Source organism: Camelus ferus, chromosome 6, assembly GCF_009834535.1.
Source record: "Camelus ferus isolate YT-003-E chromosome 6, BCGSAC_Cfer_1.0, whole genome shotgun sequence".
NCBI classification, from domain to species: domain Eukaryota; kingdom Metazoa; phylum Chordata; class Mammalia; order Artiodactyla; family Camelidae; genus Camelus; species Camelus ferus.
In genome coordinates, this window is record NC_045701.1 from 58875651 (window position 1) to 58901809 (window position 26159).

The 26159-nt window shown below is 36.5% G+C and overlaps 1 protein-coding gene and 1 long non-coding RNA gene across 2 annotated transcripts in view; both read right to left on the reverse strand.

The window, feature by feature from the left end:
• Positions 1-26159, reverse strand: part of RTN1 (reticulon 1) — a 208013-nt gene that overhangs the window by 174451 nt on the left and 7403 nt on the right.
• On the reverse strand, positions 1755-15421 carry LOC116664295. Its single transcript, XR_004320734.1, has 3 exons — positions 15412-15421; positions 12938-12942; positions 1755-2531 (listed from the first exon to the last, which is right to left on the reverse strand). It is a non-coding gene; the product is annotated as an uncharacterized LOC116664295 (long non-coding RNA).

Below are 26159 nucleotides of genomic sequence, written 5' to 3' on the forward strand. Positions count from 1 at the left end.
TAGTTTTAGACGACACGCATGCTGGTAAACAATATGGCAACTTCCATTTATTCAGAGCACAGACAATTTAAAAAGGTCATGTAGACATGTTTATCCCCAAAGCAAATGCTAGTTCTGAAACACTGCAAGGTTCTTCTAAATAATATTTCAGATTTTCCTTTGATTTAGAAATCATTTCATTAAGAAGAACTAAGTTGGAGGACAAATACCACAGAATTTCAAACCATTGTAGAAGTACAATAATCAAGAGAGTGTAGCATTGGCTTAACCATAGACTGATAGATCAATGGAATAGAATAGAGAGTCCAGACATAGACTCCACACATACATGAACAGCTTTCTTCCAATAAGGGGCAGTTCAGTGGAGAAAGGAGAGTTTTTCAATAAATGGTGCCAGAAAAATTGGATATTCACATTCAGAAAAGGGGGAGGGACTTCATACTTTAGCCATATACAAAAACTAACTCAAAATCAATCACAAACTTATATGTAAAACCTGAAACTATAAAATTTCCAGAAGAAAACACAGAAGAACACCTTTGTCACCTTGGGTTAAACAAAGATGTCTAGCTGCAACACAAAAATCTATAAAGGACAGTGTTCCATAAAAAAGCAAATTGGTAAATTAGAGTTGATTAAAAATAAGTACCTCTGTTCTTCAGAGACTGTTAAGAGAATGAAAAGAAAGGCACAGACTGAAAGAAGCAAATCACATCAGATAAAGGAATTGTGTGCAGAATATATAAAGTACACTCAAAACTTAATAATAATGAAAAATCTAATAATACCATGAGCAAAGATTTGAACAAACACTTCATCAAATAAGATATAAGGATGGCAAATAAGCACAGAAAAGATGCTCAACATCATAAATCATTAGGGGAATTCAAGTTTAAAGCACAGTGAGATACCTTACATACCTATTAGAATGGCCAAAATTTAAGACTGACACTACCAAGTGTTGCTGGGGATGTGGAAGAACTGGAAGTCTTGTATATGGGTGGTGGGAGTGCAAAATAGTACAATCACTTTGCAAAAACAGTTCATCAGTTTATTACAAACTTAAAACTCTACCTACCTTATGATTCAGACAGTCTACTCTCAGGTATTTACCTAAGAGAAATGAAAACTTATGTCTATATGAAGACTTGCTCATAATGTTCACAGCAGCTTTATTTTTAGTAGCCAAAAGCTGGAAACAATTCAAGTGGTTATCAAAAGGTAAATTGATAAACAAATTGTACATCCATACATGGACTCAGCAATAAAAAAGAGTGAAATATTGATACACACAACATATGGATGAGTTTTATAATTACCCTGAGTGAAGTAAGATAGACTCCAGAAAAGTACATTCTGTACAATTGAATTTATATAAAATTCTAGGGAATACAAAATAGTATAGTAACAAGAAGCAGGTGTGGGAGTAAAAGTGATGGATTACAAAGGGGCCCCAGGAAACTTTTTGGGTGTGGGAATGTTCATTACTTCAATTGTGGTGTTGGTTACACAGGTTCATACATATGTCAAACTCATTATACCTTTACACATGTACAGTTTATTATATTCCAACTATACCTCAACAAAATTACTTTTTAAAAAGAAAAAATAATGTTATTCATTTCTTCAACAAACATTTATTGAGCATAGTCTACTCTGTACCAGGCACCATCATAGGTAAAAGATACAATAGTGAATAAACTAGAGTTGACCCCTGAGCAACACAGATTTGAACTACCAGGGTCTACTTAAAGGCGGATTTTTGTCAATAGTAAATACTACAGTACCAGGTGGATCAGAGGTTGGTTGAATCCAGTGCTGAGGAACCATGGATATGGAGAAATCCAGGATTCAGAGGAACTCCCTTATAAATTATACGAATTATAAATTCAACCGCCCAGAGGATTGGCTCCCCTCACCTGCTGCATTGTTTAGTGGTCAATTATAGATAAAAACCCCTTCTGTGGTCTTCTCTATATAAAAATATCTCAATTTCTATAAATAAAATTATTTGCTTAAGGCTAGAAAAAAAAAGTTTAGAAACCAGTAGAGTCAGGAGCAGGTCTTCGCCTAATACTTGCTGAGCCTGGGGCAAGAGTGCGAATGGAGGCTCACAGTTCAGAGCTAACACACAAAAGCAGTAAATCAAGCTGTGCTTCTTCCTAGCCCACATTCTATCCCAGCCCCGAGAGCTAGAGGCCAACAAGCTGCCCTTCCTGGGAAGCCTCACAAGCCTGAAAGAGGGCATGAAAATGCAGCGGCTAGGTAGAAGTCGGGTCTCCCTGAACTCAGAGTGGGCTCACAGGATCAAGTGACTTCTCCAGGCTTCACGTTCCAGACTCAGCATTTCCAGGTGCCTCCCAAAGCCACATTGTCTGAGCAGAACACAGGGCAGGAGTGCAGCTACCTGGAGAACTCTCTTGTGTCCAGGACAGAGGTTTTCATTTTCTCCTTCCCTTTCTCAGACTCTTGCTCTTACCTCTGCATCCTTGCCTGAGCACAAAGCTGAAGCAGTCCTCTCATTTGCTCCACTGGTTTCTGAACTTGGGAAAAAATTTTACAAAATGGAAAGAAAAAAGTTTGTCTCACTGTTTGTAATACACAGAGCCTCCTTAAGAGCAATATACAGATCAGGGTTCCCTCTGGACTGGGTTTCAGGGTGGCAGTGATCAGAAACAGAATTCAGGTTTTCAGGAGACCACATAGATTTCAAAAGCCTGTGTGCAAATCACACAGAAGTTAAATGGGAAGCATTCAGGAACAGGAAGCCCAAAACGTAGGGCTTTAAAATAACACAAATGATTTTCTAAGTCCAGGGTGAGGCAGAGAAATAGGCATTCCTTTCAACAGGTATTGCCCACATAACCCTGGATTTCATAACTTCATCAAAATTAAAATCTGAATCAACATGGAAATAATTGCAAAAATAGTCTCCAATCCCATGAACCAACTCAAAGGAAGATGAATGGTAATTTGAATATATTACACACTTGAACTGTGATGAATTTAATCCTTCCTTCAACATATTTTTGGTGAGTTCAAGAAATTATAAATAGGCTATGTGTGAGTTACTAAGTGTGTGAGACACTGCCCTGGTTCTTAACAGTCTGGGAAGCTAGATATTTGCTACAGGTCATATGTGATGAATACCATTGGAGTGGGACAACCAAAAATAATGGGAATAAAGCAGACAGAATGTGCATGAGTGGTTACTTTTGTTGGCACGATAATGGAAAACACACTGAAAGGGAAGGCATGAAAGCTAAGTTCAAAGACTGAAATTTAATGCAAACTTTTGCAGAATGCATGTACAACTAATTCAATAGAGGTCTTCCAGTGGCTGCTTGAACTATTCCAACATATTAGCAATTTATTTTTATTATCCCTCAGGAAGTTTTCTTTTTTAATTGGCTCAAAATGTCCTTGTAACTTCCAACCATTGACCTTGCTTCTGCACCCTGCCCCCCACTACCTAAAATCACTTTTCCATAAGAAAATTCATTAATTGTGTTAGGACTGGATCATGTCCTAGGGCTTTTTTCCAGGTTTAATAACTATTATAATGATAATGGGAAAGTTAATTATAGCTTTGTATTTGTTTCCTATTAATGCAGTAACAAATTACCACAAGCTTAAAACAATGCAAATTTATTATCACATGGGTCTCAATGGACTAAAATCAAAGAGTCATCAAGATTGTGTTCCTTCTGGAGGCTCTAGGGGAGAATCATTTCTTTGCCTCCATTCCTTTATCCTATCACTCTGACCTCTGCTTCTGTAATCACATCTCGTCTGCCTCTGACTCTCCTAACTCCTCTTTTTTTTATTGAAGTATAGTCAGTTACAATGAGTCAAATTCTGGTGTACAGCACAATGTCCCAGTCATGCATATACATACATATATTTGTTTTCACATTCATTTTAAAGGTTATTATAAGATATTGAATATAGTTCCCTGTGCTATACAGAAGAAATCTGAGTTTCTTTAATCTATTTTTATATATAGTGGCTAACTCCCTCTTTTAAAGACCCTTTGATTACACTAGGCCAACTGAGCAATACAGGATAATCTCCCCCTCTCAAAGTCTTTATTATTCACATCTGCAAAGTCCCCCCTTTTGCCATGTAACATTCGCAGTTTGCTTGGATTAGGACGTGGACATTTTGAGGGGGTGGAATTATTCTCCCCACATCAGGTAACACTTACATAGCGTTCACTGCCTCCACTATGTTTCAAGCATGCTGCCAAGTACTTTACATGCATCATCCCATTTAATCATTCCAACATTCCTGTGAGACGGGTTCTGTATAGATGAAGACTCTGAGGTTTAGAGACATTAAGCAACCTCCCAGGAAGAAACACATCTACGTTTGCCTGTTCTTAGAACTTTACTTCATAAGTCATGATTTCCAGAGGTTTTACTCTCTTGTTCTCATCTATGGATGTGTTACAGTCTGTTGCTATTAGGAAAAACTGATGAAAACAGGAGGGATGACATCCATGACAGAGAAAATTATATGAATAAAGGAGTAGGGGTAAGAAAGTTAAAATCCTCATTGAGGAAAGGCAAGGAGTCCAGGATATCCAGATCTAAAGGGGTGTGACAGGGAGCAGTGGGTGAAAAATTGGGTGGAAGCTGGGTTGGAAGAGGATAAGGATTTGGACTCAGGTAAAGGTGAGCCTCAGAGTCGAGAAGCCAATAGGAAGCCAGAGATGGCACACTCATAGGAGAGCTTTAGGCAAATTAATCCAAAAGGTACTAAAAGGAAAAGAAGAAAGCAAAGAGGGAGAAATAAACAAATGTAAAGAATGTGCAGAAGGAGGAAAACTGTCAAATTCTTGTGAAAAGCCATAAAAAAATACTTGGATAAATACATACCCATTTCAATGAAAATTTTCACTGACTTTTTTTGTACAGGTGGTACCTGACTTAGGATGGTTCCACTTAAGATTTTTTGACCTTACCATGATGCAAAAGCGACACCCATTCCACAGAAACCATATTTAAAATTTTGAATTTTGATCTTTTCCCAGGCTAGCAATGTGCAGAAGGATACTGCTGGGTGATGCCGGGCAGGGCAGGGAGCCACAGCTCCCAGGCAGCAATGTGATCAAGAGGGTAAACAATCGAAACTCTTAAAACCATTCTGGACGCATACAATCATTCTTCACTTTCAGAACAGTAGTCATAAATTACATGAGACAGTCAACACTTTATTATGAAATAGGCTTTGTGTTAGATGAATTTGCCAAGTTGTAGGCTGATGTGAGTGTTCTGAGCATGTTTAATGTGGGCTAGGCTAAGCTATGATATTTGGTAGGTTAAGAGTATTAAATGCCTCCTCGACATGATATTTTCAACTTATGATGGGTTTACTGGAGTGTAGCACCATTGTAAACCGAGGAAGACCTGCAGTCTAAGAATAAAGTGCCAAGGTTCATGTAGAAGAATAAGGGAGGGAAGTGACTGGGTATATGTTAAAGAAAGCAAAAATGAGGAGGAAGTCAAGCCACCTTAAAATACATTACCAAGCTACAATAATTAAAATAGTGTAGAACTAACGTACTACTAAGCAGATCAGTATAACAGAACACAAAGCTTAAAAACAGATATCTAAGTAAAAACAAATATTCAGCAGATTGTAAAGGTAATAATTCAAATCAGAGGATGATAATGAACAATAAATGATGCTGAGATGACTGGTTACCTTGGAAATAACAGTGGGTTTCTACATCCATTTGTTTTCTTAACCAAAACAAATTAAAAAGTGATTAAATATAAAATGTAAAAAATAAAGCATTAAAATAAATAGAAAAATTTTGAATATTTTTTATCTCAAGGTGTAGGAACTCTTTTTAAGTATTAAAGTAAAGGAAGAAATAGAAAATAAATCAATGATCGATGTGATCACACACACAGAATAATACTTATTTATCTCAGAAACACCTATAAAAACATCAAATAAAAAGCTGTGAAATATTAATAAAATATATGTAACATAAAAGGTTAATGTCTGTAGCACATAAAGATTTTCTATCAAGAGAAACACTTCAGGAGAAATCCAAGTAAAAGATCTGAACTAAGAATTCATAAGTAACTGCAAATGGCAACAAACATTAAAGAAATCTGGCTTCGTTAGTAATTTAAAAATTAAATAATTGTACTTTACCTACAAAAGTGATAAAAAATTATTTTTAATGATAATCCCCAATTTTTAAGGATAAACAGACAATCTCATATAGCACTGTTGGAAATATATATTAGTTCAAACTTTCTGAAAGGAAATTGGACAATTTGTGTCAAAAGCCTTAAGAATATTTATATCTTTTGACTCAGAAATTTCACTTCCAAGAATTCATCCAAAGGAAATTACCAAAAAAGTGCACAAATATTTAAATACAAGGATGTTCAAAATCAAGGAGTATTTTAGTATGGAAAAAAATGGAAAAAAACCTAAGATTCAATGATTGAGAACTTGATACTTGCAGGACATGAATAGGACGGAATAGTAGGCAGACTTTAAAACTATGTGGATGAAGAACAATTAGTGATATTAGGACATGTAAAAAGTATCCAGTAAAGTGGAAAAAAAAGTCAATATAAAGTATGGAGGAGATGATCGCAAATGTTTTTGTTATGTGTGTTTATGTGTGTGTATATAGCAAAATACTGATTTACTTCATCCACTGAATTTTTCCAGGACACATAACTGGGCACCACAATAATAAGATTTAATTCTGTGTGAAAATTGTGAGGGTGCAAGAAAAGTTACATGTAGTATTTTGGCCATTATAGACATATATGAATGGGGATATTAAGACGACTGAAATACAGTTGTGCTTCTGACATAGAAATTTCCTTTGAATCTGCCTCTGCTTGTCTCAAATATTGCCATTTCCCTCTAGAATGGTCCAGAGGGAATGGTTTTGTTTATTTAGCCCTTTCCACCAACTTTGTAGTGTAGTACATATTACTAAAGTTTAATAAGGAAAGAGCATCCAATAAAAATAAAGAGCTTTCTCCAGACTATTTTACTGGCAAAATCTTCCAGACTTCTCATTGAAATTCCTCATTATGAATCAAAAAGAAAGACTGAAAATGATCAATAGAATTAGATTACCAAGTGAATTCATTTGAATAGATAATGTTTAGGGGTTTTTTTTTTCCTTTCTACCATTTTCTCACGCTCCTAACCAATACATGCAGATGTAACTAGGTTTACACTAGAAACCAATGTTCTATGTATCTATTACTCCAAATATACTATGATTACAGGAACCCCGTTTTTCCTCTAAGAATGTTTAAAATACACATTAGTTCGTCTTTAGCTTCAGCTCATAAAATACATTATGATTTCCTTTCATTCTTACTATGATTACTGCTATTTCAAAGTAATGCCTGCTTATTGTAACCTGTCAAACAGCTCAGAGAGATATAAAGAAAGACTTGATCATCTTCCTCCCTCCATCCAAATCCCACTCTTTGTGAGGAACAAAGATTAACTGGCTGTTATCCTTTGGCACCTTTTAAAACACTTGTTTTACTCTGGATTTATAGGCTTCAGAAAAGCAAAAGTTCAGACCATTAGCAAAATGTTTTGTGGTTTTGCAAAGTGTCAATCTACATGCTTATAAGAAAATCAATGGAAATATATCCAAAGTGATTCAACCTTTACTGATTCCAATTCTGACATAGAAATTTTTTTCCATAAATTAAGACTAAAAATTTAACAAATTCACTTTGACCCATAGGGAAAACTCAGCTTTTTTCTTTCTTTCTTTCTCTTTTAGACAATGAATTTCCTTTGTAGAATTCTCATTCATACAAAGAATAATTGAGAATCTTTTTGGTATTAAACATGCAGAAAAAAATTAATTGGTTTTTTTCAGCCTTGTAAGTGTAACCTTTCCTCTTTGGACTAATATTATCTTAACTCTTAGTATTCTATAATTAATCTTTCTTTCCATTTTTTTATTCTCTCAAACTGTTCAAAATATTTATCCTGAATCATTTCTAAACTCTTCCACTTCCAGCCTTTGGAACCCACTGCCTGCTCCATACTTCATTTGATATGGTTCTGTTTCTTCTGACTCTACTCCCCTCCAGGATAGGTCCATCCTCATCACTGGGAGGAGACTTGGAGTCGGCAGATCTTTATTGACAGCAATGTTGCATGTTGGTGAGCTCACCTAAACACTGTCTCCATTTCCCCATCATTAAAATAATAACTGCATTTATTGACTTAAGAAAATTGTTGTGAGGCTTACATAAAATAGAGCCCAGAAGAGCTGTAAACTGAAAACCACTCTCTCCTCTCTACTTTTAATTTGCATAGTGGTTAAGAACACAGACTTTCAAGCCAGCTCTGTCTTTTTCCAGCTGTGTGATCTTGGGCATATCTTATCCTCTCTGTGCCTCAATTTTCTCATCTGCAAATTAAAGATCAAAAACTACCTACCATGTATAGTTGTAAGGATTAAATGTGATAATACTTGGATCCAGCAATCCCACAACTGGGTTCATATACAAAGAAAATAAGATCACTATCTCATGCACTCCCATGTTCATTGCAGCATTATTCACAGTAGCCAAGATATGGAAACAACCTAAGTGTCCTTTAAGATATATGGATACAGAAAATGTGGCATACACACACACACACACACACACACACACACACACACACACACAGAGGAATATTATTCAGCCTGAAAAAAGGAAATCCTGCCATTTGTGACAACATGAATGAATCCAGAGGACATGAAATAAGCCAAACACAGACAGACAAATACTACATGATTTCACTTATATGTGGAATCTAAAAATGTCAAACTCAGAGACACAGAGGGTAGAAAAGTGGTTACCAGGGGCTAGGGGCATGAGAAATGAGGAGAAGTTCAAAGTAATGGGTATAAAGTAATAAAAAGAAAGAAAAAAATGTGATAATATTTGAAAAGCAGCTAGTACAAATAATTTTTATATCATTCCATCCCTTCACTGGTATAATAAATCCAAAATTAAAATATTCTTCACGTCTAGCCTTCAAAACGTATTTTTCCTCTGTAATTCCTCTTCATGGATTTGTTCTTTAGGGGAAACTTAATAATATTTGCACATGGTTAAAGAAATTTTTCAATGAGTAAGCAGCCAATCTTACAGCCACTAGATGCCAATCTCTTTCATTAGAAGCATCTCATGATAAATCACATGGAACAAAGTTCTTAGCACAAACATTCGTTTCATGCAATTCATAAATATAATATGCATAAGCAATGGCTATATGGAGAGACCCATTGAACTGACTATCATCAGGGCCATTTAAGTACTATATCTAGCATTATTTAGATAGTGTCTTTGATCCAACTCTTCCCACATGTGATCTTAAGCAAGTTAATAATTATTCTTTTGGGGCCTGTTTCCTCATCTATCTAAAAATTCTGGGTAACAATGTATACTTCAGAGAGCAGATGAGAAGATTAAATGGTTAACAATGCTAAATTTCAATTCTAAGTAGAATTTGATACGTTAAGGATGTTAGCTATACAGCAACCATTTAAAATAATAACTAAAAAGACAACAGAAGAAATAAAATAGATATTAATAAATTTTTATTAACTCAAACTAAGGCAGAAACAAAATAACAGAGAATAAAAAGCAGATGAGACCAATAAAAAACAAACAAAAAATACGGCAGACTTAAGCCCAACCATATCAATAATAACATAAATGTAAGTGCCTAAACATTTCAGCTAAAAATGAAAGATTGTCAAACTGGATAAAACAGTAAGATTCAATGGTATGCTGTCCATAAGAGACATGCTTTATAAAGATGTAGATAAATGGAAAGTTGAGGAGTAGACAAAGATGTACAAGCAAACAGTAAGCATTAGAAAGCAAGTAGACGAGGTATGCTTCAAAATAAGGAGTATTAGCATAGTTTTATAATCATGCAAGGGTCAATTTATCAGAAAGACAGAACATTCATAAATGTGTATGTGTCTAAAACAGAGCTTTAATTATATGAAGCAAAATCTGAGAAAACTGAAGGGATAAATACAAAAATTTACAATCATAATTGGAAACTTTAAAATCCCTCTTTCAGGAATGGTTAAAATAAATAGACAAAACCCAATAAGGATATAGAACAGCCTTCTTGAATTAGAGCTGTGCAAGAAATTTAAGCACTTAAAAAATTATTTGAATGACAAATTTTTTCTCAATTTTTTCAAAGATGGAACATAACCAGCACCATTCCAAATCCAAGCAATGAATACCTTAAGGCATTAGGGCTTAGTTATCTGCAGAATCCCAGTTACAAAGGGTTGATACAGATAATATGAAATATATTATCTATTAACTTGACCTAATTGGTAATCACAGACCATTTACACCTAATAATGGACTGTGATGGTGGTCACGTGGTTTTAAACTTTTTCAAATACTCATCAAACTGTATACTTTAAATGAGTGCATTTTATTATATGTAAATTATATCTTGATATATCTCAGTGAGAAAAAATCATAATGAAATTATACCTCACATTCACTAGAATGTCTGAAATTAAAGAACCTGACAATAACAAGTGCTGATGAGGGTGTGGAACAACCAAAGCTTCCATGTATTGCTTATAGGTGTGCAAAATGATGCAACTACCTTGGAAAACTGTTTAGGAATTTCTTATAAAATTAAATATAGGCATATAAGCCTACCCTATGCCTGGAAGTATGTACTTCTGTTACATACTCAGGAGAAATGTTTCCACAGATCCACAAAATGATGTTTCAAGAATATTCATAGCAGCTTTATTCCTAATAACCAAAAAATAAGGGTAGAACCCAATGTCTATCAACAAGTGAATGAAGAAATTGTGATATATTCATATTGTAGGCTATTATACTGTAATACAAAAAAATAGCAAACTCTCTATACAGATAATAACATGGATGAATCTCCAAAGCATCTTACTAAGCAAAAAAAGACAGACACAGATTTATTCCCTTCATATATGTTCAAAGACAGGCAAAACTACTCTGTGGCGATAGAAGCCAGAGTAATGGTTGCCTCTGAGAAGAGGGGATTGACTGGGAGAAGTGGCATGAAAGAGCCTTCCTGAATGATGGAAGTATTCCTTCTTGATCTGGGTGATGGTTACATGGGTGTGTACACACCAAACTGTACAAATAACATTTGTCCACTTTTCTGCATGCAAATTACATCTCAGTGTGTTTAAAAGACTAAATGGTATAATTCAGTTAAATCACACAATCAGCCTGACTTGAGGATGATGTTTAATAAACTGTAGCTATTATTGTTATTCTAATTTAAATATCTGTCAGTAATATCTGCTAAGCAAGTGTAACTGCACACTCTTAGAAAGATAAGCTAAAACAAATTGAAAAAGGAAAGCATGTGTAATCTGAGAAGGGAAATTTTGCGTGCAACTTCACTGAAGTAAGACTGAAAGAAATACAAACTTACAGAACCTATGTCCTATAAATGGTTAGATAAACTTCATAAAATGTTCATAAATTACATAGCCATTGGAGTTTTGCCACTAGTGTCATTTGTTTTCAACATCTTCAATTCAAAAGCAACAATTACAGCATAGTGCTTTTCTTTTTTAAACAAACATTTTAAAGGTACTAGAAAAAAAAAAGAGATTTATTTTAAGAAAATAAATGGGTTAAGATTTAGGTCGAAATCCCAAAATGATTTGTGTTTGTCCTTAATTTGCTACCATGAAAAAAGCTGCTTTGAGAATCTCAGCATCCTCCTGGGACACCCTTATTCCCTGCCTCTGCAAGAATACAGGCTGGTTCAGCAATGGAGGAGTAAGTCCTGTCTGGGCAAAAGGACAAGAAAAGCTTGTGGGCGTTCTCACAGGCACAATTACGCAGGGCTCATAAACGCAACTTCAGGGGTGGAAAGGGAATAAAACCAGATTGTAAAAGTGGCCTTGGTATTCATATGAGAAGAAAAAGAAGAGCTTGTGATTATTATGTAGAAAATATATTTTAAAAAGGAAAAATATGTAAGTAAAATAGGCAAGGTACAGTGAAGAAGCTGACAACACCTTCTGAACGGGAAAGAACTAAGTGGAGTCCCTGGAAATTTTAGAGCTTAGAATTTTTCACTTCTAAGTGTCTCCGTGTAATCTCCCCAGGACTCCACCAAAGAAAGCTAGCCATTCATTCATTCATTTGTTCATTCAATATACATGTTTTGAACACTCTTATACGCCAAGCATTGATCTAAGCTGTGGAGATATAAAGTGAGACTTCAGGGAACATAAAGTTTCCCAACATAAAAAGTGAATCATGTATTCACAAGTGAGTTGTTACCCCCAGGTTTCTGAATACAGAGTTGTTGACACAATCTTTGCTTGCGTCACCATATCAGTCAGAAAATATTGGGAGTAAAGGTCAAAAACCTCTGTTCTTGGAGAAAGAACAACACTGTTTTAGTCTGTGAATGTGCAATGGGAAAGAGAACAGAGTTGGGTAAGGGTGGGAGGACCTCTTGATTTTTCAACTACAGTTTCTTCCACTTAAGCTCTGGGGGAAGAGGAGCAAAGTTCCAGCTAATGAAGGATGAAAATCCTCACACGAGGCCACAGTCTATCCCATGCCCGGTTTCTGTTGTGATATGGAGGAAACTGAGCAATCCTTCTAGTATGTGATGCTTTGATACAGTCTTTCTGAATAGTGCACAGTATATTCAGTGTTGTGAGTCACCATAGTAAGGCCACAAGATGTTTCACACTTCATATTTCCATTATCAGAACTGGAGGAACATATTGAACCCAAGGTAGAACCCCAGAAACTTTACTAACTGTGACTATATTTTACATTCCAGTTCTAGCTGATTTTTAAAACACCATGGCATGGTCTTAAAATAGTCCATGATCATGGTTCAGTCTTGCTCCCTGGTCTACTCAGACTGACAATATAAGGTATTGGGAGTAATAGCTCACCTGAGAAATAATAGTAGTTAACATTTATTAAATGCTTATGGTATACCAGGCTCTGTTCTAAATGCTTTTACGTATAACAACTCACTGAAGCCTCATAACAACACTGGAAGGCAGGTTCTACTGATTTATAGATGAAGAAACCTAGAGTCTCAGAGTTCAATCAACTTGACCAACATCACACAATTAGAAGATGGTAGACCAGGATTCAAACTTGGGCAAAGCTACTCCAGATACTACGCTCTCAGACTACTGCCTGTCAGGAGACTGCTGATTCTTCCTTAGCTCCTGATCAGGACTGGCCGGAATCTGAAGGATTTGTCCAAAGATCACCAATGCTCTACTTTCTTTTCAAGCCTAATGTACTGTGCTGCTCTGAAATCTTTCAATGCTTATTCTGATCATGAGTCAGTTACATGTGAGCCAACCCAGAGAACCAATAATGGGTTATAGAAAAACTGTATTATTTTCTCTCGTTCAAAAACTAATGAGTTCTCCTAGAGTGGTAAAATTTCTAGAGGCAGAAAGTAGAATGGTGGTTGCCAAGGACTATGTGGAGGAAAGAACAGGGAGCTAGTGTTTAATGGGTAGAATGAACTCTGGAGATAGATGGTAGTGATGGTTGCACAATAATATGAATGTACTTAATACCACTGAACTATACACTTAAAAATGGTTACAATGATAAATATTATGTGCATTTCAACGCAGTTAGAAATAATATTTTAAGAAAGATAATCACAGGGTGAAATTAAATAAATAATGAATCTTCCTGATGTTTTATTTAATAAATTATCAAATGGATTAATGTATAATCAAGGATCTTTCTTTTGCATCTTACTAGAACTCATCAAACTTGAATTTGTCCTCTAATTAAGACTTAAAATTTCAGTTACTTTTTTGTGGAGGCTAGGTAATGAGATTATAAGACTGCAACTGTGAATCTAGTTATACTTAATCAGCAGAACTAGTCAATGTTTCTCCACATCATAAAGCACTAATAAAGTAAAATCTATAACCAAAGTAAAATGTAATCACCTTATACGTGAACTTGACTTGTAGATTCCCAGCATCAATTAAAAATTAAAAATTAAAGGGGCTTATTGTTTGCATTCTTTGTAGTATTTATAAAAGCACTTGCTTTGTGTTTCCTAATGGTTTCTCTACATCCGTATAATCAATACGGTGGATAACCATTACCTTAAATCTAAGTTCAGTGATAACATGATTTTTAATATCAATACATTACATTTGCACTGGAGTGCTATTATCCTTGAAAGTGCTTCACACTGACTCTCTCTTCCTGTATCCAGATTTCAGTTAAGAGCGTCATATGCATTCTCATGCCCAAGCCAGAAACAGACATAATTCTTAAGTCTTTTTCACCTCCAAGTTCTATCTGTACTTCATAAAAAAATCTCTCCATCCCAATCCCTCTTGCTCTCCAGGGCCACAGTGTCTGCCCCTCCACGTCTCACAAGACTGCTGTGGAAGCCTCTCAACTCACTTCCAACCCCTGGCCTGTTCCCATTCCACCTTCCACATTGCCAGAGTGCTTTCTTAACACCAATCTGAGAGAGCTCTTATCTCACTGAAAAAAACCTCAAGCGACTCCCTACTGTCAAGAGAATAAAATCTATAGTTCTCAGTGTGCCATCCAATAGCTTTAAGTTTCTCACAGTGCAGTTCAATCTACCATTCCATTCTCCCTTCCCTTTCCCCAGGAGGGCCCAGGCACACCTGGAACCATTGTCATTATCCCATCATGCCAGCTTTACGGTTCTATTCATTTGTACTCCCTGAACCCTCTCCCTAGGAGGTCCTCCTGCACAATTTTCCAGCATGTGACATCCTTCAAGACCCAGAAAAAGAGACTAGTCAGAGCAGCTGCTATGGACAGTTCTAAAGAGGACATGGAAGAGGAGAGGAAAAAAAATCCCCTAAGTTCCAGCATCATACATACTTGCACTATAGTAGATTAGAAACAGCAGTTGGAATTACAAACATACCATTAACGAAGGCTAAATATTTAAAAATCTGAACTTGAAACAATTGCCCTCAAATCAAGAACTCTCTATAATAATAGCCCTGATGTCAGTAAGCAATTAGCCAGGGGTGGGTCACTATGGGCTGTGAATCAGGCTGGGATATAAGAGAAGGTCAGTGATATTGCAGAACAAGGATGGTGGAAGGAAAGAACCGGGACCAGAACCATGACATCTCCCCTAACCCTCCTGGCTAAGGTTCACTGACTGCTTTTGTGCGGAAGGAGAAACAGGATGATCTAAAGCATAATCCTGGTCCAACTCTACTTCTCTTCCTTCTCATTTTTCACCCACAGCAGACATCACTCACCAATCCCAGCAATCTTTTTCACAGCATTCTTCTCATCTCGTATTGATGACTCAGTGCATGCATATATATACTCACACACACACAGTGCACACGCACATGCACACACATAATACTCATCTGCTGCCGTGTTCCTAAGGTTCTCAGTATTCATCCCAGAGCACCTACCCAGACACCTTTCTGCCTAGTATTTCTCAAATATTTTCCAACTACTTAAGTAAGCATAAAAGAAAAAGAAAAGGAAGTGTGTATTCCAAGGGTCTGCAGATGAAGCCAAGGTATGTGATGGAGTAAGTATATTTAAAGTCTCAATTTTGAAAACTACACGTGAATTTACTCTTCAATGCATCCATTTATTTTGTAATAAAAAAATAGTGTTTTAAAAGGCTTCCTACTGGAGAAAATTGACTTGGTCTAGTCTGACTCTGAGTGCCCTTGATCCTTAGCCAAGTGTCTGCATACCTGTTTGAGATGCACAGTCTGTCCAATTCTGAAAGCCATATGCACTCTCAGAGAAGCAGCCACTTCGCGGAGGCTGATTTTGCTTATGAATCAAGAATCATCTATGCTCTACGCTAAAAATTGACACAACATTGTAAACTGACTATAACTCAATGAAAAAAAAAGAATCATCTATAGGCTAAAAGACAAAACAGCTCTGTACCCCTTCATTGTTCTAGAAACCTAGAATCTGGGAGGTAAAAAAATAAAGGATTCCTCTTTGAAAAAGCAAGAAGGGGGAATATGGTTTTAAGTAGGACTGTTCTTTCTGAATAGTCTTCCCCATGCCTTATCTTCCTAATTTCTTATACTTTAAAACTCAGTTCCAGAACCACTTCCAGCAAAAATCTTTCTCTAATCTTTCTTTCTGTTCAGATACTTGACATAGCATCATGTACATCCCTCCATCATATTTCACAATAAAATATAATTATTGCTTTATTTAGCTCTTTCATTAGACTATAAGTTTCTTGAGGAAAGAGGGTTTTTTTTAATGCTCTATCCATAGCACTTAGCATAACACCTGACATGTAAGTGTATAATAATAAAGAATTAGTTCCTTTCTCTTTACTATTGTCCCCCGTGAGCCCTACATTATAAAATATTTTTGTCTGCTAAAAGTATTTTACAGAACATAATGATCAATCAATGTTTCCATTTTATTAGTCAATGACATTTTACCTGAGCATGCCGTAAAAATAATAAGCAGAAAATGTTTTTTGTGTTAAAATCACTTACTACTTTAGACTGTTTGTGTTTTGCTTTGCTCATATGAATTCATACAAGTCTTAGCTAAAGGTGTAAATCTCCAACACAAAGTCCTTACAAAGTCATTCACAGGACTTAGTGCAAAACAATTTCCTGAGTTCATTGTAAAATCATAGAATCCTGAAACAAAAGGAATATAAAGACTATTGGAAGTACTCTAATTCAACTTCTCATTTAACAAATAAGCCTACTTTTAAACATCTCTGGTAAGTGATCATGCAGTCTCTCCTTGAACCCTTCCAGGGTCGGAGAACACCCTACTTCATGCTTCAGCTCTTCGTGAGCAGCTCTAGTTCCTGAACCCACAGATTTTTCCTGCCATGTGAAGAAACAGCAATATACACAGGCAAGGCCGAGCAGAAATGGCAGAAGCTGGCACAGATTACCAGCCCAGCAGTCAGGAAGTGGGCCCAGCACCTGAATTCAATTACAAAACCCATATGAAGAGTTTCAGCCAGGCCATCTTTGCTGGGAGCACCCGAAATACATTTTTCACCAGGCCCAAACTTGCTTTTAAGTTCCATTTCATTGGAGCCTCTTTCATCTTAAGTAACTGCTCAGACTTTAAAAGGTTAGAATTGAATTGGAAAGAATGTAATGTCTTGTCCTCCACAGACTAATGAAAATTTAATTCACTGCTATTATTCCCATTACTAATAGAAAATGAAGATCCAACTTGTAATGGTCTGCACCTCAATGCAGCAACCCAGTTTTGGGGGCAGAGCTGCCAGGTGAACTGCCAGGTGCTAAAAAAGAGGAGCTGTTCATGGCAACTGTGTCAAACTAATCTCAGGGCAAACCACTGCATTTTATTATGTAAATTCTCAGGATAATTGAATGCCTTATCAAGGACATCCATCCAATTAATTTTTTAAAATTAACAGAATTCATTTATCATCAGACAGTTTTAATCATAACTGTCAAGAATTGTTTTTATTTTTTAAGTTAGCACTCAAGAGTTTTTAAAAGAAATTCTAAGTGGCATGACATAGGAAAATTTTTTACTGATTATTCTTATAACTCATAGAAATAGGAGCAAGAATATACAGCATAATTGATTTAATATTGGTCACATGAGTTATACACAAAAGATTCAACTCCTACTTCTAATCTCTGTGAATAGTCATTGATGCTGTGAATTTTGAAAGCCTATGAAAATGTGCTCTTATTTCAGTATGGTACTGAGACCATTTTATGTAATCAAACAGAAAAGTAAAATAAATCATCAAATGATGAAATTCTGACACTGAAATACTTGATCCTCTGCTAGTGACTGTAGATATTATCAGAGACATAACAGCTACCTCAAGGCACTTGCAGCTAGACAAGGAGGAAGAAACATTCATGCACTTGATACAATACAAACAAGTATGTGTATGATCATCATTAATGAAAGGCTAGGAAGGACCCCAAATCCTTAGTTTACTATTTCAATAGGCCCCTAGGAAGAATGTGGCATAAATAAATATTCCATGTGTTACTAGCTATGACTTGAACCCCATCATCTGGTCCCTGATCTTGATCAACCTAGCAGGATTTCACTAGAAGACTCCTTGGCTATGTCTGGTTTTTGGTCTTGGCTGGAAGGAAATAAAGAGACTTATACAAATTAGTGGTCATCACTACTTAGATTAACTAAACGATAGTGCAGTCCTCTGCTACCTACTCAAGAGGCCACTGGATCCTAAACTAAGAAAGTATATAAAGTGTTTGTCACATTGCCTGCCTGCCTAGCGCTAGGTGCTAAATAAATGTTAACTTCCTTCACTTTTACCTATTTCTTCTCTTTTCCTTAACTACTTCCATTCTCCAATCAAGGTACAGAGTACATTGTTACACTTGAGCATGGTAAAAGAAAACCAGCTAACTCCTTGATACAACTGTCCAGACCACTGCATTTGCAAATCTCAGTGCTAGTTATGCATAAAGGAAAAGTTTACAAATTATCTCTTGTATCTAAGGGAAAACCCTGAGCTAAATTCTTCTCCATTTAGATAAAGTTAATGTGAGTCCTTTGGAAAATCTCCAGATAGAGGAAGGAACATTTGGCCCACAGGCCTGATTCAGCCCACTGCCTGATTTCATCCAGCCTCGAGGTGAGAAAGCTCTGGGCAGCCCTGTACAGAAACACCCCGACAACAGCTCTTACTGCTGAGCCCCAGGGGCCTGCTGGGGTCACCTCATTTAGAAAAGTCACTCCAGTTTAAGGATCTAACCAATTGTAAAGATTCAAATTACAATTTCAGAGGGAAGTAAAGCCAAGAACTCTGAATCTAGCCAAGATTCTAGAATTTACGAAAGCTTTCTTACCTACTTCTCTTTTCCTTTTTCACAAATCCATTCCTTTATATAGAGATAGGGATAGAAATAGAAATACAGATGTATTTCTTGCTTCCTCAAAGGGCCTCCCTCCCACTATGTACTTCTCTCTCCCTCTTCCATGTCTTCTCCACTCCCCTACCATTTTGTCTGTGTCCATTCCAGAGGTCAAGCTTTCTCCCTCCAGCACAATCCCTCTCCCCTCCATCTTTACCTCTCCTCCTGTGTCTCTTCTCCAGTCTCTCCAGCTGAGACTCCTTCTACTATTTCCTTCTATCCCTGCAAGATAAAGCTGAATTCCATGCCCAGGCTTTGTTGTCTTTAAAGACAGTTTTATTTTTCCTTATGCTATATTTCCAAGGCAGAAAGGCAGTGTGGTACAACAGGGAGAGCAGGAGGCTTGGGAGTCAGAGGTGTAGCTTTGGCTTTGCTCAGAAGCCACATTTGTAAAATGAGAATCACTCCATAAAGGATATCAGTGTCTCATCCATTCTAAACCTTCTTAAGGAAGGTTAGTGATTATTATGCAAATAAATAAAATTGATAGGGAATTAATAATAATAAGAAGAATAGCAAACATTTATATAGTCCTTACTATGTGTCAAGAACTACAAATTAGCTCATTGAATCCTCAAACCACTATAAAAGGTTGACACTAAATGTTGTGCAGAAAGGGTGAGACTTTAAAACAAGAGAGGGGGAAGGTAAAGCTTAGTAGCAGATCGAGTGCTTAGCATGCACAAGGTCCTGGGTTCAATCCCCACTACCTCCATTAAAATAAATAAATAAGTAAACCTAATTGCCTCCCCCTCCCTCTCCAAAAAAAAAAAAAAAAAAAAAAAAAACCCGAAAAAACAAAAAACAAGAGAGAGAAAGAGTGAGATCATGAGTAAATTTTTTCTCTTGCAAACATTTCTTTTATTATTGTTTTTACAACTTTAAAACAAGGCTGTGGAGTTAAAATTTCTACTTCACTTTGAAAAGCAACTAAACTAAGTCCCATTTTACTTATACACAGTCATTTATTTTATTTGCTGATTTTTTTTTCCTTGCAGGACAGGATCCTTCATAGGCAAAAAAAAAAAAAAAAAAAAAAAGTTCTAGGCCCTTGTGATCAACTGATGTACCAACCCTACCTTTTATGAACTGAAAATTATATTTCACAAGATTCATAATAATCTGATTCTACAGTGGAGCATAAAACATCAACTCAACATTCAAAGGACACCTTCACATAAACTATCACAGTGTAAACATAGTCATTGTGCATTAAGGGTTAAAGGTTGTGATACAACTAAAAGTTAATTTTGATGTCCCCTATCTGGCAGAATGGCAAAGCTTTTTTGTTTTTTTAACAGATTGATAAAGATTCCTTTTGGGAACAACATTCCTGGGAGTTATTATAATGGTCAAATAACTATTGAGCGCAGAGACGATCATTACACTTCAAAAAAGAAGTAACAGAAATGGCCTTGACAGCCCACTGCAAATCGTCCCTACTCCTAATACATCTTTACTTTCCAGGTAGGATACTTCTGGGACTCACTTCTCTAGAAAGTACATTTCCTCTCTTGAAACAAAATTTTTTCTTTATTGAAGTACAGTCAGTTACAGTGTGTCAATTTCTGGCGTACAGCATAATGTTTCAGTCAAACAAAATATTTTTTTAATTCCTCCATATTATTCATAGAAATGAAACCTATTTTACTTCTGAGACTTCTGATACGCAAACATCCAAATTATAAACAGGAACTGCTTGATCTTTAAAAGAGTATACAGTTTCTAGGAAACAATACTAGGTGTTTATTCTTTCTCATACTTCTGGTAAAATAAAATAGGAACACTTCTCAAATGCCATGGATTCAATTAAAAAAAAAATCACACAAGTTCAATTCTGGTAATGCTAACATGCTAGGCTGCAATTTACCCTTGTATTATCTATAATAAAGGCTTGCTAAACAAATTAATAGTATGATCAGCAGTAGTAACTCCAAAATTTCTATATGTGATGGTGATTAGGGGCTACAGTCTGAATGGAATAGAAGCCAGTTGACTTAGTATTTTGAAGCTGCATTTGCACAGGAAGCACCCTATTTTTACTCTGATGATGTGTCTATGCATAAATAAATAGTAAGAGTAGTACGGATTTTTAAAACTTTTGTATGCACACTTTACATAAAATTGAGAGAACGTTAATCGTTCACATCTGAGGATGTTTGTTTGTTTGTTTGTTTTGACTTTAGATGGCTGATGGGGATTATTAGAGGGAGAATTAACATCTTCCCGTACCCCAACCTCAGCCATCGCCTGGTGATCAGAGAAGGAATGTTGTCTAAAGGAACAACTGGTTCCAAAAACTTTAGCAATGACTAAAGTGTACACAGAAGTGTACAGTGTACATAGAAACAGTGAAGAGACAAATAGATACATCAGTTATTTGGACACTGCAGATTCACACAGACCCACCATTTAGCCCTTCCCACAGAGGTTGAGACAAGCTACTGGCCATTCGAAGAGCTAAGGTGGGAATCCAGCATGGCGTCTCCAAGTCCACACTCTTTCTCTCACTTCACCAGAGCCAGTGTGGAAAAAGCATGGTTCAGTAACCCTTTGAGAGCCACAAATTGTTACAGCACATTCTTGAAACTAATGAAAGCGTTTATAAGACTCTTCCTCATAGACTATGTTGTTATTTTACTGTATTTATGTTTACATTCTAGTTATGTATTTAAGTATCACCTACTCAACTACATACATTGTGTGTGTGTGTGTGTAAGCATACACACACACAGTAAGTGCCTAATAAAGGTTTGTTGAATAAACAAGTGGATGATTCAGTGAGATTTTATTAAACTGTGAAACTATTGCTGCTGTGTGAACAGTGATCTATACGAGAGTATCTGGAATTATTGATTTCTGAGAGTTAGAAAGCTTTTTAAGTCCTCCATTCATAAAAGATCTTTGAAAAATCGCAGAATCTGTGTGCAAAATGGAATTTGTAAGTGCATTTTTCTGAGCAGAGATTCCAAAGCTTTCATCAGATTCTCCAATGGAGGGTCTGTGATTCTGAAAAGATAAAAAATTACTAACCTAATGTATCCTCGTCTATTATACTTTCTCTGTCATATAAATGACCAGCCCAAGTATGCTTACATACATCCTGTGACAAGAAACTCACCACCATATGAGGCAGTTCAGGCTATTTTCATATTCACAGCTTAACTTCTGATTGACTACACTTCCTTCCTCCAGAGTCACACAGAACATATCCAGTCCTTATGCCACTTGACGGCTCTTTATGTATTTTTAGATGGCTGTCATAACCCGTTCTATCTTCTCTTGTGTAGGTCATAAATCCTCAGTTCTTTCCACTAGAGTCAAGATTTCTGCTACCATCTCTCCCCTCAGTACACTCAGGACTCTGTGCAGCCCCACGTGTTGTCAACCCTCCCTGAGTCAACCCTCACCTGGTTCTGGGCATCCTCAGTTAATGAGACCAATAGTTCACCATCTCGGGGCAGCTGGCTCACCTCACTGACTAAGAGTTAACTTATGAGAGTTAATGTCCAATAAATTTTCTCTATTTTTTTTTCTTAATTGTGTTGCAGTTTCACCATGACTTTCCCATTTTGTTCATACAGTTAGTCTGAGGATCTTACTGCAAGATTTTACAATTATCCCTGTCAAAGTTCCACTTTTAAATGTAACTTTTTTTTCAGCTGAGGTTCCTCTGAATTCTCAAGTCTCATCATTTTATGTTGGTTAGTCACATCTCTCATCTAGACAGTAAGCCTGGAGGAATGGAGAAAGGGGACATAGCTCCTGCTCCTCCATTCCCCACAGCTCCCAGCAAAATGCTGAACGTGAGGAGGAGAGTCAATACATCAGCACTTCCTGAAGTTTTAATATGCATTTAGCAGGCTTATTTCCCTGGGTTGAGGTCCTGTGGACCATGTAATGTGATCTTGAAGCAAGTAGTCTACAAACCACATTTTGAGAAACCTTGATTTTTCAGGATCTGTTGAAAAACTCATGCCAAAGGTAGATATGACATTGTTTTTTATTCTTATGCTCATAAATCAGATCAGCAATAATGTGGATACATACAATTTTCTGTTGTATAGGAGTTGTTTTTAAAAAATAAAGATTTAACTATGCATAAAACAAGATCCTAGGTACTTTAAAAGGTGTGAGATATTCAAGAAGTTGCCCACGTTCAGGAAGCAAGAATTTGGTTTTTATAACAATCTTATGCAGTAGATGAATTAGAAAATCCATTTGGGGATTGAACATGGAAGTTAGAATGCAGAACTGTTTCAGCCAACATGGTTTTCCAGTGAATAATTTGACATAAATATACAGATGAAGAGGCAGAGGACTAAGGACAGAAGTATATGATGCTTTTAGCATTACAGAATTAGTTAATGAATTCCCCAAACATTTTAGAATATACTGAATATTTATGGAATTAGATTCTACAGTAAACATTTAAAAAGATCAGGAGAAAAGAACAAACAAAAGAGGTGACTACAGATATCATGTTTCACATTTAGGTTAATAACCACAAATTGGATAAAATGATACAGTTCCTTAAGAAGTGGGAATGTTACAGTATGGCTTGTTTCTCAACAATGGAGAACTAGAAAAGAATTTAAAGAAGGCCACAATTTTGTGGAGAGTGCATTTTCTTAGGAAGCCAATTTGAAGTTAACTGTGATTTTTGTGATGAGCACTATTGCTGGTTTCATTTGTGTGCTGTTCACTTTTGAGAAATACGCCCACTTTAACCACCACAGGTAAGGTAAGGAGTATTGTTCTCTTTTACGAAGTAATGAAGATTTTGGTATAACTAACACTTTCCTTTCTAAGTTTCTCCCAATAAACAGCAACCTCACTATTGCTTAAATATCAGTAACTGGGAGACAATCTGTCTTTTTTCTGGGCAATTCTAACTATTAGAACTTTCTCCTTCCTTAAGTAGAAATCTATTTCTCTGATTTACCCACCAGTCCCAATTTTGCCCTGTGAAATCAAGCGGTCAAATCTTCTTTCTTTGCTTCATAAGACTTCTTCTAGTATTTAAATTTAACTTTCAGATCTCCTTTAATTCTCTTTTTCTGGCTAAAAATTCTTAATTTCTCAAACATAATTTTTTTCTAGAAGCTACGCCTATCTAGTCACCTTTCTCTCACCATGCTGTAGTGTCTCTCAAAGTGTGGCACCCATCCTTTAGTACAAGACTCCTAATTTGGTCTGCCTAGGACAGAATCTAGAGGAACTCATATATTACCTCATACAATGTACACCTAAGAGTTTCTAGTAGTATGACTTAAGATTACATAAGTTATTTAGTAATTTCACCATACCACTAGCTCTTATTTAGTTAATTATGACCCTCAAAGTTCATCCCCCACAATGAACTATTTTGAGGTGTTCTGAACATATTAAACAGAATTTGCAGAATTCTACAGACCTATAATCTATAATAAACTATTCATAATTTTACAGGCTACTCTTCTTTCCCTCCCCTCTAAAATCCCCTAGCTTTGAAGCCCAGGTCACTATGTCCTTTCCTAAAGATATCAGCACCTGATTCACCGTACTCTCCAATTTCTGCCACAGTTCTTTGCAATTTCAGTAATCATATAGGTGATTATTTCACTCCCAGCCTTGCCATTCTTCTGGATGCCATTCCTGATGATCTTGTCTTTCACTCCATCTCAGTCTCCTACTTCCCCCAACAACTGTACCCACTCCTTAATCTCTATCTCAAACATCCCCCCTCAAATCTTATCCTTTCCAGATCCCTTACTCTAGTACCCTGGCTCCAGCTGTTCTTCAACCATGCTAGCATGTACAACCCACATGTTTATATCATCTTTTCACTGTGCTTCACCCCACTCTGTCCTCCTTCCCTCCTCCCCAGACTCCAGTGATCCATCCAGTTTCAACACACTGTTTATATCATCTTTTCACTCTGCTTCACCCTCCTCTGTCCTCCTTCCCTCTTCCCCAGACTCCCTGACCCATCTGTATTTGCATTGCTTTGCACACATCCTCAAATCCATTGCCCATCTCTTCTTGTCATGCTCACCAAAAACAAAAACAAAAACCAATCCAACTGTTCATCTACTCCAAAGCAACACTAATGGGAAAAAAAAAGATAACATTTATAATAACTGGTCTCACTTTAAGGCTCATGACCATCAACCCCAAGTGAGCCTTAGGGATGCTCAGAATTCCTACAATTTCCCCTAGACCTTTCACCCTCCTAATCTCCTACACAAAAACTCTATAACTTCTCCCTTTCTCTCAAAGTTCCAACTCCACTCCTGCCTTCTCTCTGCTATTGACCTTGCTTCCTATTTCATCGAACTTCCACGTGTCCTCAGCCCCACCCATGCACCTGTGCCCCCTTCTTTTCCTCCAGTTATATCCATGAACTGTCCTTAGGTCTATTTAACATCAACCCTCCACTGTGTACCGATCCATTTCCCCTCGCCTACTCAGGGACATACTTGCAGGAAATGCCTCCTCTCTTGTGCACCATCGATCTTTCCATCCCTATTGAATCATCTGTATCATCTTACCAATATGTTTTAATATCTCCCATAGTAAAATGATAGATAAATATATAAAACTCCCTTTCTCTTGATCCCAATACCCCAGACAGTTCCTTCCTATTTTTCTAGTTTCCTTCCTCAAAAGAGTTATGCCTACAGATACTGTCTATTATTTTCTCCTTTTCTATCTTCACTAAAACCCATTCCATCCAAAGTTTTCCCCTAAAACTTCACAATAAAACAGTTTCATCAAATTCATGACTACTTCATTGTCAAATCTAATGACTGATTCTCAGTCTTCATCTTATCCAAACTATAAGCAGCATTTGACAGAGCTGATCATTCTATCCTTCTTAACATACATTTCTCTGCCTTCTGGAATCCCATTTTTTCAGTTCTCCCTCTACATCACTAAGCCACTTTTACTTGGTTTCCTTTACTAAAACTCTGAATATTTGAGTATCCCAGGACTCCTTGACCTCTTCACTATGAAAACCCACTCTCTCTTGGCAATCTCATCTCTATGCCAGCAACTCCCAAATTTATATGCCCAAACCAGACCACTCCCCATCCCCGACCTCTACACTTCCTACTTGCACTTCTACATTTGGATATCTAATGGGCATTTCAGAATTAACATTTGCAAAACCAATGTTTCTTTTTCCCTAAAACCTGCCCCTCCC